This window comes from Ipomoea nil, unplaced genomic scaffold (assembly GCF_001879475.1).
Source record: "Ipomoea nil cultivar Tokyo-kokei standard unplaced genomic scaffold, Asagao_1.1 scaffold2144, whole genome shotgun sequence".
Classification (NCBI taxonomy): Eukaryota; Viridiplantae; Streptophyta; class Magnoliopsida; order Solanales; family Convolvulaceae; genus Ipomoea; species Ipomoea nil.
Window position 1 is genome coordinate 1433725 of NW_017618572.1, and position 19361 is coordinate 1453085.

A 19361-nucleotide genomic window follows, 5' to 3' on the forward strand; every position below is an offset into this window, starting at 1 on the left:
TTATATCCACAGAGACGGTTATCAGATGGTTATAACTGCTAGAGGATGTAAAATTACATAAGGAGCCCTCAAGTCATTTTGTAGCTGTGTCTTCTTTTCCCATCTTGTGCGTATCATCCAATATCCCCCCGTAAACTGGAGCATGAAGATCCTGGATGCCCAGTTTAGAGATGAATAGGTGAAAAGGTGACGCAGGAAGTAGCTTGGTGAAACCATCTGCTACCTGAGCTGATGAAGAATCTGAAAGTAGTTTGATGAGCCCTTGGTTGAGTCTTTCTCGCACCACATGGCAGTTCGATATGTTTCGTCCGCTCATGGAATACATGGTTCTCGGTGATGGCAATGGCAGATTTGCTATCACAAAATATAGTTTCCGATTTTGTTAGTTTGATCTGTAAGTCACAAAGCAAAGAAGTAATCCACTGGACCTCACAAACGGTGGCTGCTAGAGCCCGGTACTCTACTTCGGATGATGAGCGCGAGACAGTGACTTGTTTCTTCGTTCTCCACGAAATGAGCTCGGATCCTAGGAAGATACAGAACCCAGTTATGGTCCTGCGCGTTTCTGGGCATGATGCCCAGTCTGAATCTGAGAACACATTCAACTACATGGTATTGTGTTTTGGATAGAATATGCCCTGACCAGGAGCTTTCTTGATGTATCGAAGGACTCGATGTGCTGCTGCCATATGTTCAGTCGTTGGAGCATCCACATACTGGCTAAGTTGTTGTATGGCATATGTTATATCTGGTCTGGTTGCTGTGAGATACAACAGCCGACCAACGAGACGTCTGTAGCTAGAAGGATCACTGAGGATGATGCCCCCTTCTCTGGTTAGACGAACACCAGGAACCATTTGTGTATTGACTGGCTTGGAATTTAAGAACCCTTCCTCATCAAGAATTTCCAAGGCATACTTTCGTTGACATAAATTCAAGCCTGACTCGTCCTTATGTGCTTCAATGCCCAGAAAATAGCCAAGGGAACCCAAGTCCTTGATTTTGAAAAAAGTATTGAGGAAGTCTTTGAGCTCTTGAATCAGACTGATGCTAGGACTTGTCACCAGTATATCATCAACGTATACGAGGATAGCTACGAAAGTCATCTCACTGCCCTTGGTGAATAAAGACGGGACAAACATAGACTGTTTAAATCCTCTGTGAACCAGTTCCTTGCTGAGCTTGGCATTCCATTGCCGGCTTGCTTGTTTCAAGCCATAAAGTGACCTCAAGAGTCTGCATACCTGCCCTGGTTTTTCTCCTTGGAAGCCAGGTGGTAACACCATGTAAACCTCCTCATCTAGATCTCCATGGAGGAATGCATTGTTAATGTCCAGTTGATGCACATGTCAGTCCCGAGATGATGCCATGGCTATGAATGTGTGTATGGTAGTGATTCTTGCAACGGGTGAAAAAGTTTCGATGTAGTCTATTCCCAATTGCTGAGTGTAGCCTTTAGCCACTAATCTGGCCTTGCACCGCTCTACTGAACCATTGGCCTTGAGTTTAACCTTGTAAACCCACTTGCATCCTATTGGATTCTTTCCAGGTGGTGGATCAACCAACATCCAAGTGTTATTGTCTTGGAGGGCTTTGATCTCGGCTGCCATTGCATCTCTCCAACATTTATGGTGTATTGCTTGACTGTATGTACGTGGCTCATTAATGGTGGTAACTGCCAAAGCAAACTTCATATGGGGAAATGTAAGGTAGCTGTATGAAATAACCTTGGATAAGAGATGGGGAGATGCACCTTGTGCTATTGCAGTCTCACAGTAATAGTCCACCAGCTTGCATGGAGCACGTTTGTTTCGATCAGAACGCCTAAGGTGAGCAGGTGGCGTGTTACAAGTCTGATCAATAGCTTCTTGGTCATTCTGACTGTCACAGACCTCTTGGTCATTAAAGCTGGTACTGTGTGGTTCATGCATTTGAGTTTCATGTGGCTGTGATGTGCTAAGATCTGCTGGTTCATAAGGATGTGGCATACTAATATCTGTTGGTTCATAGGTGTGCCTTGACTGAGCAGAACTGGAATTGTGCTGGCCATATGACTCCAAATCTAGATTCATAGTTGCAGGCACATTGGGCAGTGAAGGCTCATCACATGGAGTATTTTGATTGGAGGCATCCTTGTCTGACATAGGGAACTGGGATTCATAGAAAACAACATCCCTTGACACAAAATTTGAACCATCTTCTAAACTGTATAACATGTACCCCTTAACTCCAGCTGAAATGCCAATGAATATGCACCTCCTTCCTCTAGGTGCCATCTTGTGCCTGCCATTAGAAAGAGTTGCAGCATAGCATAGACAACCAAACACTTTAATGTTGCTGAGATCCGAATCACTACCATACAATCTTTTATAAGGACTGGATAATGCAAGAACTGGAGAGGGGAGCCTGTTTATGATAAAGACCGCATGCATGATACAATGCCCCCAAAAATCTAATGGGAGATGTGCTTGAAATCGTAAAGACCTGGCCACATTAAGGATGTGTTGGTGTTTACGCTCTACTACGGCATTTTGTTGTGGTGTGTTAACACATGAGCGTTGATGAATGATGCCATTTGCTAGGAAAAACTCCTTCATATCAAATTCAGGCTCATTGTCACTGCGAATAGTTTTTATCAAGCTGCCAAACTGAGTAAACACATAGGCATGAAAAATTTTCACAAACTGTCTTGCTTCAGATTTATTCCTCATCAAATGTATCCAAGTAAATCTAGAATAGTCATCAACTAAAGTCAAGAAATAATATTCCCCTTTCAAAGTACATACATGAAATGTCCCCCAAATATCAACGTGAATCAAATCAAAACAAGCCAATGAACTAGTAACACTTATTGGAAAATGGGAACGTTTGTGCTTAGCTAAATGACATGTATCACAGGACACATCTTTATTCTTAGAAACATCAATATCACAAAGGAGGTGTAGTTTCTTTGTTAGGAAATGCCCCAACCTCTGGTGCCAAATTTCCGGGCTAGTGCACTGCATAGCGTAGTGTCTGTCTGCTAAACTTGATGAATGCATCATTAAGTATAAGCCACTTTCTTCCCTAGCTAATCCAACTGTCTGGCCATGACTCCCCTGAATCAAACTTTGTTTTGGCATGAACGTTAGTCTATAAGCAGTATCATGAATCAGTTTGCTCACAGAAACGATGTTAAACTTGAATGAGGGAATATACAATGCTTCTCTCAGCCATAAACTGTCACTGAGCCTCACATCTCCTATATATTCAACTGCAACAGACTGACCAGTAGGGAGATTTACTTCAATTCCATTAGTTATGTGATGATTAATAAGAGAATCAAGGGAGCACACAATGTGATTTGTGGCCTCTGAATCAAGAATCCATGTTGAACAGCTTAAAGAAAGAGAGTTAACTGAATACCTGCCTTCATCAAATTTTGGAGTTAAGGCAATGGCAGCTGCAGTAGACATGCTAGGATTAGTGTTTGAAGTAGATGCTCCAGATGTTTGAGAGGTTTGAGCTTGCAAGATGGAGATGATCTTGTGTAATTGTTCAGAGGTCACCCCTAGGTCTCCTGTACTGCCCATTGTTGCTGCAACTTGCTGCTTACCCTTCGACTTGTATCCCGGCACCCAACCAGCGGGGTAGCCGTGTTTTTTGTAACATTTGTCTACTGTGTGTCCATTCATACCACAATAGGTACATTTTGCTTTCATCACATTGTTTCTTCTGTCATTGTAGTTGTTTAGAGCTGCAACCAGAGTTTCATCGTTTGTAGGTCCCTGCACAGCTTTAGAATGACTAATATCTGGACCTCCTAAAGTCAGATTTCTCAGACTAATTTGTCTCTCCACTTTCTCTGCCATAACAAACACTTTATAGACTTCTGGTAAGGGATCCAGTACCAGTACATTGGACTTCAAACTGTTAAAGTCATCGTTGAGGCCTTGCAAGAACCGGATCACTTGATTCGTATCTCTTTCCTTCCTGATGATGTCGAAGAGGTCACAAGCACACCTGGGGTTGCATTTGCAGAGGGGAAATGGCCTTAGTGTATTCATTTCCTCCCATAGTGTCCTACACCTCGTGTAGTACTCACTGACGGAAAGAGATCCTTGCTTCAGATTATAGATTTCACACTGCAAGCTAGAAATCCTTTGCGCATCTTGCTGCGAAAACCTTCTCCTGAGATCCTCCCAAACATCTCCGGCCTTGTCATAATGCATTATGCTCTGCGCTATGGATGGATGCACCGATTTGAAGATCCAAGAACAAATCATCAGGTTGCAACGTCTCCAGGCAGCGTAGTGATTCTGTTCTCTGTTCGGTATTGCGGTGCTTTCGTTGACTAGAGTCCACTTGTTCTTTACCTCAAGTGCGATCCTCATCGATACACTCCAGGTCCCGTAGTTTGTACTGCCTTGCAGCGGCGGACTCACAAGGATCACAGATGTGCTATCGTTGGAACTGAGGAACAAATGATCTTCCAACTCATGAGTGTTGTAGTTCCTCTGTGATTGAAACGGCTGATTGCCTTGCGGAATCGTCTGTGGATTTACGTGAGTTGGAGGTTGCGTGACTGGTGTGGTGGCATGAACTACCTGGCTAGTTCCTCCGACGCCGGTCACGGCGGCGACGTACGTCCAACTCCCAGGCTCTGATACCATGACGATCAAGTCTCCATTTAGAGCAAGAAGGTGAGGTGAGATTGAAACTGTAAGTAACATAATGAAAAACTTGTTCAATACATTTTGAGAAGATGACTTATATCCACAGAGACGGTTATCAGATGGTTATAACTACTAGAGGATGTAAAATTACATAAGGAGCCCTCAAGTCATTTTGTAACTGTGTCTTCTTTTCCCATCTTGTGCGTATCATCCAATATCTCCATCTCACTACGAACAACCCGAATCCGTTTTGATCCGACCCAAAACGGAAGTGAACCCCACATATATTTGTACCACAAAAAATAGCCACTCAAAATTCTCATTTTAACTAAAATTTCCAACAGAATCATGTAAAAATTAAATTAAAGTTTGCTTTTTCATATATGTAAAGTGATTCATAAATTTTTTTTTCTTTATCTTTCTGACCAATGCAACAAATTAAAGCGCCAACTATCATGTAGTGTGATGGAACTTCGTTACTATTCTAAATGAGTGATCATAGGTACTATCTTGTAAAGAATAATGAGTATTTCAAAAATAAATAAATAAATAGGCATGATATCTTCAACTACGGAAAAGTTGTTTGGAGAAGTACTCAAGAATTGTTCTGCCCATCAAATCCATTCGTGACTTCACCCTGCTAATCAATTAGGTAATGATTCGAAAAAACTTGTTTGTTCATACATCCAACATATTGGAATTGGTTTTACATCATTTTCAAATTACTTCAAGTGTTAGTGGTCCATAATTAAAATTTTGTAGAGCCTCCCAAAATGTAGACCAAACACTTATTATTTACCCTAAAATATTTATTGGTTTGTTTTTTATGTGTTATAATTCTAAGGTATATATTTATAGGCAAATGAGGCAAACAGGAGAAAGGGGCTTTCAGTTATAGCTCAAGATCAGTGGTCTAATGGCATCAAGGTTGGACTCTTATATGTGAGGTTGTAGATTTGAGCTTCAGTGCAGGCGATATTGATTCTTTGTACAGTGCTTCAATAGGTTAAGAAAGTAGTCAATATTATATTGTAATAGAGTCAGTAACATTCAAAAAAAAAAAGTTAGTTATAGCTCGAGAATTTATTGATCAAACTAGAAAAATGTGTTATCAAATTATAATTTTGACTTGTATTAAAGATTATTTTTATCATTAAATTCTTAGACATTCACCTTCATGTTTTTTGCTGGACAAAATTTGTAATGTTTGTGTATGAATTCAGTATTGTGTTTTATTGTACCAACATTTAGGGACGAATTCTACAATTATTGTATTATTTAGGACGAAAAATGCAAATTTTCTAAGTTTAATTTTTATGACAATCTTATTTGATATAATGTGAAAATGTAGTTTAAAAAAAAAAAAAAAAATTCCAATAACGCCTTCAAATTGAGAAGGTTGTGTCTAAGCTGGGGTTTCATTCCAAGTAGGGGTTTCATTCCAAGTACACTCCAGCCCTCGGGGGTATTAGAGGACAAGCCTACCGTTGATCATAGTGTCAGCTCTAATGTTAGTTAGAGGCAGTTCACATTCAGTTTACATTCTGTTAATTCCCTCTTCTTATATCTCCCTCCTTACATATATAGTCTATAACTCTAAGTCAGTTATTAGCTTCAGTTAGAAAAAACAAATCAATGAAACAATGTTTCTTTCCTCTTCTCTGTCCATCTCTCATTTCACGATTACACTCCATTCTCTCAGTTTATAATCAATAGCTAAAGTACAAATTAAAAACTACTCATTCCAATATTAGTTATATTACGATAAATAATTCCAATCCAATATAATCATGTTGCATCACTCTAGAGAGTATTTAATTTTTGGTTGGCAATGAAAATAAATATTTATTATTATCTGCTGATCTGCACAAGGTATGCATGTAATCCACGAGTCCACGACCCGCTCTCGTGTATTACACAATTCAACCTTAAAAAATTGATTTTTTTTTCCGCATAAACAACAAATGATTATGTTATGAAAATAACGTAACCCAATTCCAATTAATGCCACCTTCTATTTCACACTCCATGTTACACACTTGAAAATAAATCCACACATTTTGGGGAGTGTCTAACCACTAGCACTACTTGAAGTAAGATGAAAATGATGTAAAACAATAAAGTAGGTCCACACACATTTTGGGAATGCTCTATAAAATTTTAATTGTGAACCACTAACCCTTGAAGTAATTTGAAAATAAAGTAAAACCAATTCCAATGACATCTTCGATTTGAACCAAAAAATGATAGAAATACTTGATACGGTTAATACAAACGTATAATACCGTGTGAGTCGTAGGTATTTGAGACCGGGATCCCGTAGACGGTGGGTCGAAATGCTCCGTTCAAATACGCAATTGTGAAAGAGTCCAAAAATCCCTCCTGCTAGCAATAAATGCACTATTTATAAGGAAAGAAGGGGAACAGGTCCCGGGCCCTCGGCATAGTAAGCATGTGGCATGCATGCACGCATGGAGCGAGGCTGGGGTCCGCTGAGCCGCTGACACGCGGCGCTAGGCTCCTAACACATTCTCACTACAGTCCAAAGTAGGAGTCTGGTCCCGACCACTTGGTCGGGAGGTCGAAGGAGCGCGACGAGGCGTGGGGGACTAACCTAGATGGTCGGCTTCGCGGACCGATTGTGGTGGACCCGAACCGGTCGAACTCGCTCGGTGGTGGTCGGGATAGAAGCTATATGTCTGAACTGTAAGTAACCGACCATCGCACCGACCGTAGTGTATTTGATGCGGAAGGTATATTCCTATCAAGTAGCCAACAACACACGTATCACGCGCTCGCCGCACCTCGGGATTCGCTCGTCCATTGGGTCAATAACAATTACTAGTTTTGCAGAATAGTTCAACTTGCCAACCACATTAAGGGTTCGTTGTTTTCTAAAATATGAAAACTTCCTATGGCGTCCAAAGTTAGTCACGTGCTCTAACCGTTCATATGTTTAAGACATTTATTCAAATAGTTAAAACTCATTAAGTCCTAAAAGAAGTATGGAATACCCGATTTATGAACCAAATAAATAACTTGATAAGACTATCAAATTATCTACTCATTTATTATACCGAGCGCGGAATTAGTAGGCATGATGTTTACGGTGAGTGTTGCATGTATAGTAACTAATATAATTAATGGATAAAAAGAGTTTTATTGTTGATGCAGAATTTTCAAGGTGAGTGTTGCATGTATTAGTTACTTTAGAATAGTGACTTTAGAAGATGTGGTCCACTACATTTTTCTTAATCAATAAAAATGTGATGTCAATTATAAAAGAAAAAAAAAAAAAAAGTAAAGTCAATATCACCGTACGCCTCCAACTATAAACTTCCACTATAAAACCCCTATGATCGATCACACAAAACTTGCATTCCATGCCACCACCACTGCACACACAAACACACAACAAAGAAAACCCTAATCTCCGGCCGGCCACTTGACGACGATGACGATGAGAAAGGGGTCTACGACAACACTAGTTGGCGTGTGCATAATGGTGACGGCCATGCTCATCGGAAAATTGGAGCTGAGCATGGCTCTGGCGCCGTCTTCGCCGGAATGCCACATTAAGGCTCTACCATCCCTATGCTCGTCGGTGACCACGATTAAGGATCTGCCTACGCGTGACTGTTGCGGTTTCCTGAGGGCGCAGGGCCCCGCGTGCATTTGCAAGTACCTTAGCGCCTATCCACAGTATACTGCTAATATTAAAAGAAGTTATTATCAGTGTGATGCGCCTGCTTATACCAAATGTTAAAATATATATGCCTCAGATCAGCTCTATCATATCCTATCCTATCCTATCCACCATTATAATTAATACTGTACTTGAGTTACGTTATTAAATAAATAAATGAATAAAGTCTAGCCATCTTGCAGGCATGGCATCTCTAAGTATATATTAGTGTTATTACTAGCTATGTATATCATCGAGTGAATTCCATTTTTGGTCCTACTGTTATAGGGGCGTTTTCAATTTTAGTCCACTTTAATTTTTTTTTTTGTCACTTTACAACCACTGTTATTGAATGTGTTTCACTTTTAGTCCACCGTTAATATTTCCGTCAAGAGGCCGTATAATCAAAGAGTATTTTGGTCTTTTTATGTTTGTCTCTTCTCTTTTAATCCAGGCGCTTCGTCCTCCTCCTCTGATATTCGAAGATGGCTCTTCGAACAACGAGAATGGGAAGCCAAAGCTACATCGTTTCGTTCGTTCAATTTCAACATGGGCCGGCCAGGTTTCTTAGGTTTTATGTTTAATGTTCTCATTTCTTTAGTCAAACATAGTCTTGGATGAGAGGAAATGTCAAAATACCCCTAGATCACACAGCCTCTTGATGGAAATACTAACGGTGGGACTAAAAGTGGAACACATTCAATAATAGTAGTTTTAAAGTGACAAAAAAAATTAAGATTGACTAAAATTGGAAACGCCCTTATAACAGTAGGACCAAAAATGGAATTCACTCTATATCATCATATATAATTATGGAAACTTTTTCATTTTCATTCAATTCTCATTCTCAATAAACTGGTTTCGTTACCCTACTCCTTCTTATTTGGAAATCAATCAAAGAACAAAAACAAATTATCCATTGTTGCCAAGCACCTTGTGCTCAGATGGCATGTAGTGACTCTTCCATATAGGAGTTCATGAGATTGAGCCTCAATGGAGACGGTGTTGACTCTTTGTGCTTCAACGGGTTGAGAAAGTATAAATGATCACATACTACAATAGAGTCAGTAGCTTTCAAAAAAAAAAAAATTATCCATTATATTGTTGTAAAATAACAACAACAATAATAATAAGAACAAATACAGCAGAATGGAGCTACGAGAAGATGGAAAAATTCATTTCTGTATTGATTCGGATGGATTGTACAAAGGGGATGGAGGTATTTATAGTATTAAGAAGAGAATAAACAAATATTTTATTTTGCATAAAGTGTTTAGGTGTTAAGTTAGCCTAGTTGGTAGATCAGAAGAATAGGAAAAGTTATGAGAAAATGCACTTACTAAAAATAAATCCGTTGAAACCGGAAAAACAACAAAAGAAAAATATAAAGAGACAAAATGCACTTACTAAAAATAGAAAAAGTCATGAGAATGACTAAAAGTGTCTAAAAAATAATAGTCTAGGATGTTAAATTGCAAAAACGATAGTCTGAGACTAAATTTGGAATTGCCACCAAAGATACGGGACCTCTGATGGTATTAACTCTAAAATATTATAGGAGGAACATTATATTGCCTAATTAAAAACCTTACCAAATAAAAATCCAATAGAAAAAAAATTTTGGTTAAAGGGAAAAAGAGTACAATAATATATTTCACATGTTGAGGATTAAAAGTAGAATTTGCTTAAAGTTAGAGATATAATATGATAAAAAAAAATTTTTTAAAATAGGAGGAACATTATATTGTTGGAAAAAATAGTTTAAAATGGCATATTAAGTGACTATTTTGTGGTACAATTATCAGTGGGGTCCACTTTTGATTTGGGTCGGGTCAAAGTGGATTCGGGTTCTTCGTAGTGAGACGAAGAGATTGATATATTGTACGCTCAAAACGGATAATTGGTTAATGAGATATTGATTCTCAAAGTAGACCCGTTTGAGTTGGAAAATGAAGGGAAAAAGTGAGCTTTTGTCCCACATTGGTTTGGAAAGAGGCCGAAACTGTAGCCATGGTTTCGGCCTAAGCCGAAACTAAAGGGAAGTTTCGGCCTTGAGGCTAGCGAAACTGAACACCACAAGTTTCGGCCTCAAGGCCGAAACTGAACAGCTCAGAGTTTCGGCCAACCAGATTCGTCCTCTCTGGCAGTGACCGTTCAGGGATTAAACTCAACCGTTTCGGAATTAATTCTCTATTAGGGATTAAACTCAACCGTTTCGGAATTAATTCTCTATTAATTCCAAATTTAAATTTGAGTTTAATCCTAGTTAGTGGGTATGGCTGTTGCAGGTGTTACACAATTGGTTTTAATACCAATTTAATTGCCATGTTGAATGTTATCACTCCAATAGTCCTATATAAAGAGAGGTAGAGCAGTAGCAGTTTACACAAGAAATCAAAGCAATTACAATACGTTTTAGCTTCCAAAACTTCTGCTTCTACTCTCTTCTTTAGCCAACGGTGTTCTTTCTTTGCTTTGTTTGCCGGGTTCTTTGTTTGGGTGCTTAAACAAAGAATCGTAGCACGTTTATCCTGGGAAACCTAGGCTACAACGCTCCAAGCACTTGTGGGAGGTAGCAAATAAGGTTTTAAGGAAAAGAACAATTTGTTCAAACTCGTGCTAACCTCTACCCAAATATTCCACATTTTCCTTCCCAATTTTTTCTGTTTTCCCATATAATAATAATCTTTCTGTAGGATTATTATTTTGGGATTTTCCACCTTATTACACAACAATCTTAAAACCTTATTCTCGTTTCCTGGTGGTTGTTTATCTCTAATTTCCTAGAAGAAATGGAGAACCCCGCTTTGCCAGTTCATGGGGAAGAGAATGTTGTTGAGAACAACAATGGTGGGAATGGAAACAACGTTGCAAATTCGCAAGCCCCACCAGTGAATGTTGGTTCACAAGATGGTGGGAGCACCGAGGGATATATTCCCATGACTCGGGTACCTTCGGTACCGAGTGGTTCGGCCGAAAGAAAGGAGAAGTTCACCGGTAGTGGATCGAACTTCATGAGGTGGCAACAAAAGATGTTGTTCTACCTGGCAACTCTCGGCTTGGCAAGGTTCTGACCGAGAAAGTTCCCGAATTAAGGGAACAGGATGCCCAATCCGTGATGGCAGTTGGCTATTGGAAGGATTCAGACTTCCTATGCCAAAACTACATCCTGAACGGATTATGTAATGCGTTATACGACGTATATCGCAAGATTGGCACAGTGAAAACGTTGTGGGAAGCCTTGGATCATAAATACAGAAGTGAGGATGCTGGCGCAAAGTAATTTGTGGTTGGCCGATTCCTCAACTTCAAAATGGTTGATTCCAAGACTGTGCTAAATCAGGTAGAAGATTTACAATTGATCTTCGACGAAACCTGTGACGAGGGCATGATGTTGAGTGAAGCCTTCCTAGTGGGATCTGTCATATACTTGATGCCTCTAGGGTGGAAGGACTTCAAGAACTACCTTAAGCATAAGCGAAAGGAGATGAACATGGAGGACCTGATCTAGCGACTCAGAATTGAGGAGGGGAACAGGACGAATGATGGGAGAAATTCTGTCACTAGTAGCGCTAAAGCGAACGTTGTGGAGAACGGTAAAAGCTCCAAGAGGAACAAGGACAAGTGAAAGCTAGGTCCAAATGGAGGCATTACCAAGAAGAAGTTTCATGGAAAATGTTTCAATTGTGGCATGTCTGGCCACAAGTCTTCTGAATGCAAAGTTCCAAAGAAGAAGAACAAGAGTTCTGAAGCCAACATGGTTGAAGAAAGCAGTCAGAAGGAGGTCGAGATTAGCCTTTCGGCTATGGTGACCGAGGTGAACCTCGTGGACTCTAACCCATGAGAGTGGTTCATCGATACTGGTGTAACAAGGTATTTGTGTTGCAACCGAGAGATGTTCAAGACCTTTGAGACCGTTGAGGGCGAGAAGGTTTGGATGGGAAACTCTGCTCAGTCTATTGTGAAAGGCGTTGGCAAGGTGGTTCTGAAGATGACTTCCGGGAAGGAACTGACGTTGAACAACGTGCTGTATGTTCCAAAGCTGAGGAAGAATCTGGTGTCTGGCTCGCTGCTGAACAAGCATGGATTCCGCATGGTGTTCGAGTCAGACAAGGTTGTTTTGTCTAAGTTAGGAATGTTTGTAGGCAAAGGTTATGTAACTGATGGACTTTTTAAGCTCAATGTAATGCCTATTATCATGAATAAGAGCAAAGTTACTTCCGTTTACTTGCTTGAGTCTTCCACTTTGTGGCACGGTAGACTAGGTCATGTTAATTTTAATTCTATACGTAGATTAATTAACTTGAACCATATTCCTAATTTTCAAATTAACACAAATAACAAGTGTGAAATTTGTGTTGAGGCAAAACTAACGAAAGTACCTTTCAAATCGGTTGAAAAGGAAACTGAGCCACTAGAATTAATCCATTGTGATTTGTGCAATTTTAGATCGATACAAACGAGAGGTGGTAATAAATATTTTATCACGTTTATTGACGATAACATACGTTATTGCTATGTGTATTTGCTTAAAAGCAAAGACGAAGCCCGGGAAAAATTCATTCTTTATAAGAATGAAGTTGAAAACCAACGAAATCGTAAGATTAAGAAAGTTAGAAGTGATAGAGGTGGTGAGTACGAAGCACCTATTGGTGACTTCTGTGCTAGTGTAGGTATCATACACGAGCATACGACACCTTACGCACCTCAATCGAACGGTGTTGCCGAACGAAAGAATCGTACATTGAAAGATATGATGAATGCGATGCTTGTAAGTTCGGGCCTACCTCAAGGTATGTGGGGTGAGGCGATTTTGACAAGTAATTACCTTTTAAATAAGGTACCCCGCAAGAAGCTCGATAAGACTCCTTATGAGCTGTGGAACGGTAGGAAACCTTCCTACCAGTACCTGAAAGTGTGGGGGTGTCTTGCCAAAGTTTTGGTGCCAACACCTAAGAAAGTAAAGATAGGTCCTAAGACGATGGACTATATCTTTATTGGCTATGCACATAACAGTAGTGCTTATCGGTTCTTAGTACACAAATCCCTTAATCCGGACGTACATAAGAACACGATAATAGAATCAAGGAATGCATCTTTCTTTGAAAATGTATTTCCGTGTAGGTCCAACGAGGGACCGAGTACGTCAAAATGAACGTTTGACGAAGCTATGGATAATGATAGTGGGGAATCCGAGAGAGAACCCGAGCTCGAGCCGAGACGCAGTAAGCGGGCGAGAGTTGAAAAGTCATTTGGTTCTGATTTTCTAACTTAGTTGTTGGAGTACGATTCGGGTACTCTAACTTGTTTATTAGAAAATGAACTCGATTTTCTATCTTGTTTGATAGAGAACGAGTCTCGAACGTATGTAGAAGCCGTGACTTCTACAGAAGGACCAATGTGGAAAGAGGCTATTAAAAGTGAAGTGGACTCTATTTTACAAAATCACACTTGGGAACTTGTTGATCTTCCTCCGGGTAGTAAACCCTTAGGATCCAAGTGGGTCTTTAAAAGGAAAATGAAACCCGATGGTTCCATCAAGAAGTATAAGGATAGGCTTGTAATCAAGGGTTACAGGCAACGCAAGGGCCTTGATTACTTTGACACGTATTCTCCCGTGACGAGAATAAACTCCATTAGGATGATACTTGCCATAGCCGCGTTGCGGAATCTGGAAGTTCACCAAATGGACGTTAAAACCGCTTTCCTAAATGGCGAATTAGATGAGGAAATATATATGGAACAACCCGAAGGGTTCGTGGTTCCGGGCCAAGAAAGGAAAGTGTGTAAGTTGGTTAAATCGCTATATGGTATAAAACAAGCGCCTAAGCAATGGCACGAGAAGTTTGACCATGCGATGTTAACTAATGGGTTTAAAATAAACGAAAGTGACAAATGTGTCTACGTTAAGGAAACGATAGATGGCTATGTCATTCTTTGTTTATACGTAGATGATATGCTCATCGTTGGTAGTAACGATCAGATGATCAAGTCTACCAAAATCATGTTAAATGCGAGATTTGACACGAAGGATATGGGTTTGGCTGATTTAATCCTCGGGATTAGAATCATTAGAAGACCTGATGGTCTTGTGTTGAGCCAATCACATTATATTGATAAAATCCTTGAAAAATTTAACAAGGATAATCATCAAAGGACTAGGACAACATTAGATCGTAGAATTCATCTAACCAAGAACCACGAGGAGTGTAATTCTCAAGTAGAATATGCTCGGGCTATTAGTAGTTTGATGTATCTTATGAGTTGTACTAGGCCGGATATTGCCTTTGAGGTTAGTAAACTCAGTAGCTATACGAGTAACCCCAGTGCCATGCACTGGACGGCAATAGTGAAGGTTATGAGATACTTAAGGTATACTCGAGACATTGGACTGCACTATGGGAGATATCCTGTTGTACTTGAAGGGTATAGCGACGCTAGCTGGATATCTGATATTAAGGACTCCAAGTCCACGAGTGGCTACGTGTTTACACTAGTCGTTGCATGGAAATCCTCTAAACAGACCGTGATAGCTAGATCCACGATGGAATCTGAGCTGATAGTCTTGGACAAATGTTGTGAAGAGGCTGAATGGCTACGCCATTTTTTAGAGGATATTCCTAATTGGGAAAGACCAGTACCTCCAATGTGTGTGCATTGTGATAGTCAAGCCGCAATTGGAAGAGTACAGAGTCATATGTATAATGGTAAGTCTAGACATGTGTGTCGTAGACATAATACCATTAGACAACTTCTCACAACTGGTGTTGTCTCGATTGACTACGTAAAGTCAAAAGACAATATAGAGGATCCGCTAACCGAAGGGTTATGTAGAGTAGCTGTGGAGAAGTTGAGACGAGGAATGGGTCTAAAGCTCTTGGTATAAAATAGGAAAAATCATGAGAATGACTAAAAGTGTCCAAAAAATAATAGTCTAGGATGTTAAATTGCAAAAAATGATAGTCTGAGACTAAATTTAGAATTGCCACCAAAGATACGGGACCTCTGATGGTATTAACTCTAAAATATTATAGGAGGAACATTATATTGCCTAATTAAAACCTTACCAAATAAAAATCCAATAGAAAACAACTTTTAGTTTAAGGGAAAAAGAGTACAATAATATATTTCACATGTTGAGGATTAAAAGTAGAATTTTCTTAAAGTTAGAGATATAATATGATTAAAAAATTTTAAAAATAGGAGAAACATTATATTGCCTAATTAAAAACCTTACCAAATAAAAATTCAATAGAAAAAAACTTTTGGTTAAAGGGAAAAAGAGTACAATAATATGTTTCTCATGTTGAGAATTAAAAGTAGAATTTGCTTAAAGTTAGAGATATAATATGATAAAATTTAAAATAAAAATAGGACTAAAAATGTGGGAATTCAACAATATTCAATGACTAAAAGTAAAATTTATTCCAATTACAAACTATACTCAAATTTTATTTTCTTTTCTTTTCTTTTTTAATTGATATAGTACCAAAAGATTTTAATATAATGATATGATAAATGTCAATGGTCCTCATAACAAGGAAAGCAAATGGGCATTTAAAACTTTTTCGAAGTAATATAAGATTTTTCTTTTGCGATTCCAATAATGATTAGACAATTTTATACTTCAATATGAAACTGTGATGATATTATCAACATTGGTGTCTGCTAGTTAGTTTTTTTAAATATAAGAAAATTTTATGAAAAGGTTTACAGATAGGACGATAAAGCATCCTTATTACAAACTAAGATCATCCTCAATTTTCACAACTTGAGAGTGAACTCCATCTACAGTAGTCTCATTCAGAGGTGACATTGTAGGATACTTAATCTCGCCTCACACAAATCTATGACAAAAATGAAATTGCAAGGTTTAGAAACAAGTCAAATGCATAGAAATCATAAAAGGATCGGAGGAGGAAGATAATAAGAAGAAAATCAAAGAAGCCATAAAAAAAATCAGAATTTTTATTTTTATTCCAATGCTTGATGGTCAGCAAATTAAAAGAAACTATATCAACGAAACTGGTAAAACAAAGATTACAAGCAATATAATGCTAACTCAGATGCCAAATATACAATGGTAGGTACACAATGAATATCTTTAATTTCTACTCACCTGGTTAGGCTAGTTCTTTAATAACAGCCAAAACATTCTTGCTTATCGTTGCCTCTTCCACTGCTGAAAATTATGGAATTTCCGACCACTTGAAAGTGATCTTAAATCAAGTCGAAAGCCTTGTTTCGACCACTTTTAGTATCCGGACAAACTTTTGGTGCTATTTCCGACCACTTTTTGCTTTCAACTTGATTTAAGATCACTTTCATGTGGTCGAAAATTCCATAATTTCCAGTAGTGTTCGAACTAACTATATCGATTGTGTAACTCCAAAAGCAGCTCAAGAGACGCCAAAGACCATTTATCCTCGGTGTGTGCAAATACCTTTTCATTCAGAGAGTCTATAATTATGCTTATGCTACCAAAGCCATATATTTGATGACCATCATGTATCCTGACTGGCTTTGGCTTGAATACCAAACCATTCTGCTGCGCATGAGCTTCTATTTTGGTTTTCAAGCTGAGCTTTGATTCACTATCTTCACCATCTCCTTGGAGCCCACCACTCAAGTTCACAGAAGTATGTTCTTGAGCTTGTGCTGCTGCCTTTTTCTTTGTCTCAAATTTCCCTTTTTCAAGCGCTCTGAGATAACTTATATTATCTCTTAAACATGGCTGACCAGCCTGGTACACCATATCCAAACCGACAAAAAGCCTATACTGGATATGATCATTTGCAAGAAGTTCAGGGGGCAAAAGTTCCACCCAACCTAAAAACCATTTAGTAACTTCTTCAAAGTGGAAACTTGAACACAACCAATGGTATAAAACTTCTTGCCACTTGTTGAAGAAGATGTCCATAAGTGGAAGCATGTGATGAATGGGAATAGCAGTAGCCCATGTCTGGACCCAGTAAAACTGATCGAGGTTTTGATTTGCTGGGTTTACTTGGAATTCATGCATGACAGCCAGCAACTTTGGAACAATAAATCTTACCATCAGTTTTTCCCAACTGCTTGGATCGAACACAGTCTTCCAAGGTGACAATATGTAGTATGCAGACATATCACTTGGGTGCCAAGCATAAAGTACACTTTGCAATCTGCAACGTGATAGCATGTTTCCAGCTTCTGTCCCAACAAGGGCAGCCAAGGATGAATCCAAGAATGGATTGGAATTGTCCCTCGACGGGGATCCCACGAATCCACAGCAGCTAATAATTTTGGCAAAACAATGTTATCCAGAATGGTATGAAGGACTACAGGAGGCAACAACTTCTCCCAGGAAGCCAAAGATCAAAGAATGGGTTCTGGATCCCTAGCCTGCCATGTGTTGGTCATAGATATTCTTATAGCAGGAAAAACTACTTCCATAAACAGCTGAGAATAAGGAGATGTCAGAAATCAAAAGAGTTGTCTTGCAACAGATTCTTCCATGAGGAAACAATTTCTAATCCATGTGTTGATTTTGAAGTGGGTCCCATCCCTGAAATACTTTAATAAACAGAGGCAGAGAGTGCGAGCATGCTATAGATGATAAGTTATAGAGTTTATAATCATCAGCATAATGTTGTTGCAAGTTCATAAACGAGTTCACAAGTGAATCAAGAGTCAATGTACCTTCTTTACTCTCTTCATCTATCCGGGGGAATGCATGTACTTCTTAAGATAAATAAATAAAATGAAATGCATGTAACAGTTGTCCACTAAACTGCAGAGATCTCTTCATTCTTTGCCCTGACATTTTTTTAAGTGAAATTCTTTATGTGAGACTATTATAGCTTCACTAGTTATCTTTTTTTTTGTATTTTGAATTGAATAACTAGACATTGTTGACCTATAACTCGTGTTTTTGATACCAATTGTCTTCTAAGTTCTAACTCCTCCAGAGACTCCTCTAGTTCCTTTTGGGGGCTGGTTTGTCAGCATATATATGTTTTTGGTGTTCAAAGATGCACAGATAGAGAGCCTCCCGTCCGAGTATGTTGTGACATGTTGGTGCAAGTAGCTAGGTTGTGGTGCTTGTTGTGAGTGGTGTACTAATGATCATTCCTCAGAGTCACAGATAAACACATGCGTCGGGATGGAAGGTAGTAGTACAGTGCGCCAGACACGAATGCTACAAGTATTAAACGAGCTATGAGAAGAATTTTTGGGTGATGGTATGAGCATCGACCCTGCAAAGGGTAACAGTGCTACTATCGAGGCTTTATGTGGGGTTCGGCCTCCGGCATTGATAACCATCAAAGCGCCAGTACAAGCTAAAAACAAAGGAACTGGCAAGCGTATTAAGAGCCAACGGGAGTTAGCCATTGGGAGAAATGTCCAAGTCCGACCGGGGTGTGCGGCAAGTATGCCCGTCATAGCGCTCGTAGTTGCCCTTCCAAGTGAATGGTGCGCTTGTTTGTCCCCTTCTTAGTTTTGCAGGCATGTTATAATAGTGTCGGTTCGTTGCTTCCGTTGTCGTTGTTCATTCCATGTTTGTTTGTTTGTTTGCAATTGCAATTTTGTTTGTTTTTTTTTTGTTAAAGATTATGTTGTTTATCTCTGTACTTTTGATGCCTTCACATTGGGTTTCAATCAACGATTAGAAATCCCCAACATACATTCCTGAAAATCCGCGGTCGGCTTCATATTTTAAGTGTTGTAGGTCCCCGAAATTCTTATGATTCCGTTTGGGAATTGCCACCGACAAGCTTAAAACAGAAAAGGGAAATCTAATATATTAACCATACCTAAATTTATATCTTTTCTGATTTACATCCTCCTAAATTCAGTGTGTGGGAGTCTTTAGGGCTGGAGTTCAGCATTTGGAAGAATATCTTTTCTTATTACTGTTTCATATTCCACCACACAGTAACACACATTTGTACTTTCACAGGGCCTTGAAATTACATACACATAATTTTACAACTCACTTTATATTGCTAACGACTGCCGGTTTTTTGCTTGACTGAATTGAA

General features: G+C 39.1%; 1 pseudogene; it reads right to left on the minus strand.

Moving 5' to 3' along the window:
* Nucleotides 1–16705: 16705 nt before the first annotated feature.
* On the minus strand, nucleotides 16706–18228 carry LOC109148597 (annotated as a pseudogene).
* Nucleotides 18229–19361: the final 1133 nt, after the last annotated feature.